The sequence below is a fragment of the Triticum aestivum genome, chromosome 5A (genome assembly GCF_018294505.1).
Source record: "Triticum aestivum cultivar Chinese Spring chromosome 5A, IWGSC CS RefSeq v2.1, whole genome shotgun sequence".
In the NCBI taxonomy this organism is placed as follows: Eukaryota; Viridiplantae; Streptophyta; class Magnoliopsida; order Poales; family Poaceae; genus Triticum; species Triticum aestivum.
In genome coordinates this window covers 588,014,879-588,022,869 of record NC_057806.1, presented here as the reverse complement: position 1 = coordinate 588,022,869, position 7,991 = coordinate 588,014,879, and the positions used below count along the sequence as shown (strand labels likewise).

Here is a 7,991-nt window from a genome sequence, read left to right as displayed (position 1 = left end):
GTAACTTAGTGATAGTTCGACAAATGTCTCTTTGTCTAAGTTTGTTATATATCCCGTGGCAACGCACGGGCATTCGACTAATGTCAGCTAATGGTGTGATACCGAACTGTAATGAGTACAGGTGACTTGTCACAACGGCTGAATAAAGTAAGCCCATTTACAGGTGAATTGCATGTTTGTTCTAACTTGTATTTTCTATATATTCACAAAAATTGTTCAAACAGAAAGATACTTCCACCAATCCATAGTACTTGCTTAAACTTATCTTTTAGTGTTAGATACGAGTAATACGGACGGATCGGAGGAAGTACTAGCAAAAAAAACTGCTCCCTCAGACAGCTCCAAAAACAATTCAAAACCAGTTGTTCTTATAAAAAAGGAACAAAGAGTAATTATATTTACTAGTGTAACCAATTTTTTTTCAAACTCAGCTTAAAAAGTAAACAGCCTGCTAAAATGTTAAACATGCAGTATAGCAGATAAAGGGGTAATTTTTTTAGGAAAAACTACATTGATCAGTCAATATTAAGCTTGTATTGTTGGGGCCCACTCAAAGAGTAGGTACCCTTTAAAAATTATTGTATGCTGCTTAATGTCACGTGCACACGGTATTCTTTAGTAAAAGGCGAAAGAATAGTTCGCTATGTGCTCATGACGCAGCTGCGTGATTTGTTCGGCCGGACGCAGCTCCATTATATAGCCAGTTGGCGGTAGTCCATTCCTCTCTCCGGCGATGTGGGACTATTAGCACGGGACAATGCTTCTTTCTGTTCGGCCGTTCGGGCTGGCATTCGGTGTGGCGGGCGTCTTTTATTCGTGGGCCAAAGAGTGAGTTTAGCCAATTTGTGGGCTGGCATTAGTTAGCCTCACGCTCGGTTACTCAAAAACAAAAACAAAAAAAAAATAACCTCATGCTCACACCTAAAAAGAAGTCGGCCTCACTCTCTATACATCGCCTCAAGCGGTGTTAAAGTATTGTCTAAAAAAAGCGATGTTATAGTATGCCGGCCCAATATATAGCCTGAATTTTTTTAGGCAGGTACACCTAAAAAAATGCTACGCAGCTCTTTTCCTTCACTTTTTAAATTTTTGATTTCTTTTTTACCTTTTTAATATTTTTAACATACTTACAAATATATTTCAGAAATGAAATACTTAAATTTATTAAAATGTTCATCGCACATTTATCTATTATTCATGGAGTGTATAAACGACGTTCATGCAACATGAAAACAAATTTAATATCGTTAGAAAAAATCATGACATCTCAAATATGTTAATAAAATGTAAAAATTCCATGTAATTATGCCTTCTTGCCTGCCTTCAGTTCCTGCCTTCAGGATGGCCTATGAATGAGACGTCTACTTCCCATTAAGTCAAAATACCTCATAGATATATTTTTTAGGATAATTCATTAGTTATAAAGAGAAAGATGGCTTCTGACAATGTTTTTAGTCCCCTCGTCCCCAAGCAAGAAAATGGATGTGCTAATGTGCAATGATTTTCGCGCTAGTTGCTCAATCCGTTGCTTATTCAGAAGAATCCTCAAATGAATATTCTTTATTTCCTCTCACAAATGCTCCCCTTTTCCATTCGAATGTAGATGATTGAACAAAATGTTTCATGTGATTCAAAAAATGTTTATGGTATTTTAAAAATGTTCTTATTTTTCAAAATATATGTTTGTGACATTTCCAAATATATGTACACAATTTTTAAAATTGCCTGCAGAATTAAAAAATGTTTTGTGCCATTCAAAAAATGTTCATGGCATTTAAAAAACTTGTCCGCACTTTTTTAAAGATGTGTTCTTGACATTTTAAAAATACTTATACAGTGCAAAGTTGTTTAATGCAGTTGAAAAATGTTCAGCGTGTACAAAAAAATGTTATTCGTGCATAAAAAAGGTAGATTTTTTTGAAAAATAAAAAAATTGATGAAAACATAGAGAGAAAAAAAGAAGGAAAAACTACACGAAAGGTTCTAAACCCGATCTGAACCGGCACATAACCCAAAACCGCAACGGGGCTATAGTGTTAGGCCGACCCATTTAGTCAAGCGCGAGAGGCTCAGAAGGAGCGAGATATAGCCCTGGTGAATCAGAGTGATTTATATAAAAAATTCCAGATCGGGGTTGATTCTTCAGTGCCTTGTTCCTGGACACAGTGTGTTGGATTACAGATTAGGTGCTCTCGTTGCCTTGAGAATGGCCAACGAGCACGTGAGTATCGCACTGCCTAGTGTTCGCTCTGCTTGTTGGCAAACCTTGCCACGTCGTCGGCATCCCGCCTTGCCAATGGGAATTGCCAAGCACCAGGCCCATTCCAAGGCAATTCGGTGTGATTCATGGGCGTTGGTTGTATCCGCTCCCATGGGCTTGGTAACCCAAGGCCAGGTTCTGCGCTCTAAAGTGTTAACCTTGGGTTCATTCCAGCTAAAGGAGGCGATCCAGCCTTTGCTTGATGCCGTTGAATCAATGCATGCATGGTTGGTTGCTTCAGTTTGGGAGTTTTTCGGAGCATGCGAAGGTTGCGTCAAACAGACTCTCTCTTATGCTGAATATGAGGCATGCCCCTCTATGGTGGATCTCGATGTTTGATTTAAGCACAAGTGAGTGATGCATAGATCTATGATTGTTCTCACCTCATACCATGGCCAGTCCATCGTCACTGCATGCATTACCATTTGCCAATGTTGCCGCCATGGTTGAGGCAATTGTCGGGGACCTGGCTCCGGTGTTGCAAGTCATGCTTGGGCTTAAGGGATGCATGTGGAACCGGCTTTGCCGTTGTCAGGGGAGCATGGGGAGGAGGTGCTCGATTGTGACTTTGGCTCCCGTTCCAACCACTCTGCAGCCTAGCCAAGTGTTTGAAAATGGAGAGAGGAGTTGTCTTTTAATATTCCTATGGGTGAGAATATTGTTGTGGCCGGTGTGGTTGTGCCTAATCCCGAGGCCCTCTTTGCCGCTAAGCTTTATGATTTCCTCATCGAACTAGATCCTACAAAATATGAAAAGACGATTGGATGCCTCTTGAAGAAAAGCGCATTGACGGACAAATGTAAGTAGGGCAGTGCAATGCTCAAGGAGAAATCTAGTGGGAGCAAATGCAAGAAGGGTGGTGCTAAAGGGAATGCACAAGATGTTTCATCATGGATGATTCTAGTTTTGTGGGATGTGTACCTGGACTCCGTCGATGTGTTTCTTTCTCTCTCTTTCTTAGAGGTGTGTTTCTTTCAAATTGTAGCGATTCACCGGGTTTCCTTTGCTATGTTGAGACTCGTGCTTTGAGGGATGGCAGTAGTATAATAATTCTACATATACGTAACATGTTAGGTGATCCTATGTAACCTTCCCTCTAAATATCCCCTCCCCCTGATTTTCACAGGATGGCCCCCCTTCCTCCCATTATTCCAATCCAAACCTGCCAAATCATCTGCATCACGTAAATCGTATGTAGCTTTGCGTGGATGCAACATTCCTTGCAGTAGTATCATTGGGCATGTTTGTCGGCCAGCCACCGTGGTCGTGTGTATGTGTGTGTTTGTTCAGGCAAGATCGTAACGCCTTTCGTTCGATTTTACATAATTAACTGTGCAACTCTTTTCTCATAATATCTTTAGAGTAAATTTGTCCAACAATGAATCTGGGATACTGGCAGAAAATGGACCTTTAGTTCCAGTTATGGAACCGAAACTAAAGGATCGGGACTAAAGCCCCCCCCCCCCCTCTCATTTAGTCCCGGTTCTGTTACGAACCGGGACTGAAGGCCCTCCACGTGGTCGCTGTCTGGAGCTCGGGACTAGATAATTTTTTTTGATTTTTTTCCTGATTTTTAAATTTCCGAATTATTTTACAATTTAATCTCTAATCACCCCTCATCACTGCTCTGTTTAATCTATAATCTTTATTCTTTAATCACCCCTCATCATTCCAAATCGTCTAACTTCCCGGCCGGTCACCCATCCTGTCACTACTCCAGCCTGAGTACATTTAACTTCCGAGTTCTATTCCCCCTATTTTCCAAGTCTGCACTTCTTGTTTTCCTGACAATAGTAAGATGTCAATCCTATTAACCCCAGGAGTTTAGTTTGAGCATGAAGTCACATGTTTCACTGTTTGAATTTAAAACTATTATTCTTAAAAAAACAACAATTATTTAGTAACACTAATATTTCTTGAATAAGTAGTTTGACCATAGTTTGACCAGATTTGACCAAAATTCAAAAAAAACTCAAATAATTATTTAGTAACACTAATATTCGTGAATAATTATTTAGTAACATTAATACTTCTTGAATAAGTAGTTTGACCACAGTCTGACCAGATTTTACGAAAATTCAAAATAACTGAAATTTGAGCATAACTTTTTTTTTCCTTTTAGAATTTGAGGATTCAAAAAAATTGCAAAACGACCTACGATAATCAAAATTGGATGCGAATTTTCGTGCTGAACATTTTGATATATTATACGTTTTTTTCCGACATCGTATGCAAAAGTTATAGCCGTTTTACTTTTTCATAACACTTTTTTGCAAAACATGTCCAAATTTAAGTTTTTAAATTTTCCTAACTATTAGATGTAGTAATATAACTACATCTCGAATGATTTTATTTTTTGAAGTTTTTATCATTTTCTTTTGTTTTTTCAAAACTAAAATGACGATACGCAGGGGGGGGGGGGTAGAGTTTGAGACACGAACCCCTTTAGTCCCGGTTCGACGCACCCTTTAGTCCTGGTTCATGTCTCAAATCGAGACTAAAGGTCTCATTTGAACCGGGACTAATGCCTTTCCGACGCCCTAGCCGCTCGAACTGGGACTAATGCTCACATAATGGAACCGGGACTAATATGTACATTGAGCTGTGATCAAAACCCTGTTTTCTACTAGTGCAGATACCTGGGTGCTCCTGTCACTTATTCCACTGTGAAAAATATAGAGTTGGACTTTTTGAACGCTAAGATGATTAAAAAACTTGATGCTTGGATTGCATATTCAGCATCATCTGGGGCTAGATTGACTCTGTTAAATTCCAGTCTGGATGGAATCCCATCATATCTTATGTCAATGTTTTTGTTCAACAAAACTTTTATTGACAAAATGGACAAACACCGTAGAAGATTTTTTGGAGGAGAAAAAATAAAAAGCGTGCTTACCATATGGTGAAATGGGCCAGGGTTTGCCGATCCAAGAGTATTGGGGGATTGGGACTCAAAGATCTTCATAAACAAAATATTAGCCTCTTAACAAAATGGTGGTGGAAGCTTGAGACTTGTGATGGGCTGTGGCAATGTATTATTCGTGCCAAATACTTTAAAAATAGGACTGTAGCTAATATTCGTAGCCGCTTCTCTGATTCTCCTTGCTGGAAGGCAATAATGAAAGTAAAAGAGACGTATATGGCTGGAAGGGTCGTCCAGGTCAATAGTGGTAACCTGGCTAGGGTGTGGCACGATCCATGGCTGGATGAAAAACCTTTGCGAGATAAGATGCCTGTCTTATTTAGTATATGTCAAGATCAGGATGGGACTATTGCTGAGTTTGTGGCAAAGGACTATAAACCGGGGTTCAGACGGAGACTGTTTGGAGAGGTTAATGATCAGTGGGACTGGGTGGTCTCTGAGGCTAAAAAATATACCCTAAGCACCTCCCCTGATGTAGTTTCATGGAGCCTTAATAAGAAGAAGAGGTTCTCCACCAAATCAGTTTATGAGTGGCTGGAGAGGGATTTGGCTGGTCCGAATAACAAATGGATTTGGAAAGCTAGTATCCCTTTAAAAATTAAAATCTTCTTGTGGCAGTTGTTTCAAAATGTTGTGCTTACACGGGACAACTTGCGAAAAAGGGGCTGGCCTGGAAATCCTGCTTGTTCCTTCTGCAATAACATGGAAGATGCTAATCATCTGTTTTTTACATGCTCACTTGCTCGAACTGTATGGGGGGTCTTGGGTGTAACAGTTGGGGCTTCCTGTTGCCCTCGATCACTGTGGCAATGTTGGGCTTGGCTTTATAAATTCTTTCCAGGCGAAAAGAAATTCTATATGATGATTATTGCTGCGATTTGTTGGGGGATTTGGTGCCTCCGAAACAAAGTTACTTTTGATAAATACAATGCTCGTACTCCGCCGGAGGCTGTTTTCAGTGCTTGTTCTTTTATGTTGTACTGGGCAGGACTACTGAAAGAAGAAGACAGGACGAGGTTCAAGGCTGGGGTGAAAAGGCTGGCGTTTGCGGCAGCGGCTCTGGCAGACAGGTCGTACACTCAGGGGTGGATGCTGCTGAGGGATGGAGATGAAGTTCAGATTGGCTAGCTTGGTCATCTCGCCAGTTTCACCGATTCCACTGGGGTTTGATGCCCGTTCTGGTGTTTGTCGGAAGTTGTTTCGCAGTTGCCTTATGCCTCTCCTGGGTGGCTGCATAGTTTCTTCCATATACTTTGCTGCACTGGCGGAGCTTCAGCAAGGCTACATGGGCCATGGCCCGCCCAGCTTTGCACCACATCCTTCTTTTATAGCCGGCCCGCCGGCCCATGGGCCGGGGAAAAACCAATTTCATGCAATTTAGCCTACCCAGCCCGTCCAGGAATTTGCTGCAAGCTCCGCCACTGCTTTGCTGTCTAGGATAGTAGCATGTTAGTGCCGTCAGGTTTTGGCCCCATGACGGTTGATCCGTTCTAGGGTCTTCTTGTTGTGGGTTTCCTGGCGGTGCTCCAGCTCGCTCTACCCCTTTTAGTCCTATTTGGGTTCTGGTGGTCGTTTTATTTTGGATGTGGTTCCTAGAGACTTGTTGAAACCGAACCTATGTATTTCCGTTGATTGCAAAATTAATGGAAAGGGGTGTGAGCCCAGTTGAAAAAGGAACGGGCCGTCTCATGTCACGGGCCTGTATATATGTCTAAGAAGAAGACTTTGAATGGTTCGAAGACTTTGAATGGTTCTGACTGTGCAGCTGGGTGAAAGCGAATCCTCTAAAAAAGCTTGGTGAAAGCGAGCGCTAAACAGAATAGCATCATTTCCCGCTGAAGGTGCAGCACTAGAGCGCGCGATCCATTCCCTCCACGACATATATCGTTTTGCCTGCGTCTCCGAGAGAAAATTGGATCAGTGATTAAAATCCGCGCTTGCTTCCGCGGTCATCCACGCTTCCGACCTCCTCCAATCGCAGAACGCAACGGAGGGGTGGCGCCACCGCCGGACGGCGACGCGACCGAAGGCTAGCTGTTTGTCTCGCTCGCGCGGGAGGAGAAAGAGAAAGAGAACGCCGGTTGGTGACAGACAGTGCGGGATGGAGAGCTACGAGTCTACGCCCCGCGACGGGTGGCTGGGCGACGCCAACGGCCCGGCCGGATTTGATTCCACGAACGCGCGGATCCCTGCCTCCCTCCTGCGGTGGCGGACCTGCGAAAGCGGAAAGGGAAAGCGAAAGGTGGCGCGTACACACGACACGACTCGCCCCGGGGTCAGCGCTGCCCGTCCCGTCCGTGCTACTGCTCCATTGGCTCCAGCACACGTGGTACAAAATAGCATGACCCGGATCTAGGCCCTAGATACTACCTCTGCACTCGGCTGCTGTTTGTTTGTGCAGCCAAAGGTGCACACACATAGTGATACCGGCACTACCTCGGGGTAGGCGTTGCCGGCGCTGGCGCTGGCCCACGGGTGGTGTGCATAAACCTATGCCGAAAAGCCCTTCCACTACAACCGCGCGCGCCACACACGGCGGCGCGCGCTAATCAGGCGGCCGAACGCCGATGTGGCGGCGAGGTGGCGCGCGCGGGGCCCCCGCCCCGGCGACAGGGTGCGCGGGCGCGTGCCGGCGGCGCGACGGCCACACGCGGGCGGGCGTTGTATAGGTGCACCGTGCACGCCCACCACCATTGTCTTGTCCATTGATGTATCGACCTACCGATCGGCGATCGTAGGCGAGTAGCGGCAGCGATCTGTCGCTACATATACGGTCCACTCCCACTTGGCCAGCGGACGCGCACGGCG

General features: G+C 44.0%; 1 non-coding gene across 1 annotated transcript; it reads right to left on the bottom strand.

Annotated features, from left to right (window-relative positions):
• Window positions 1-543: 543 nt before the first annotated feature.
• LOC123109123 (U5 spliceosomal RNA) lies at window positions 544-662 on the bottom strand. The gene has a single exon (XR_006452418.1). It is a non-coding gene; the product is annotated as a U5 spliceosomal RNA (small nuclear RNA).
• Between the last annotated feature and the right edge of the window lie 7,329 nt (window positions 663-7,991).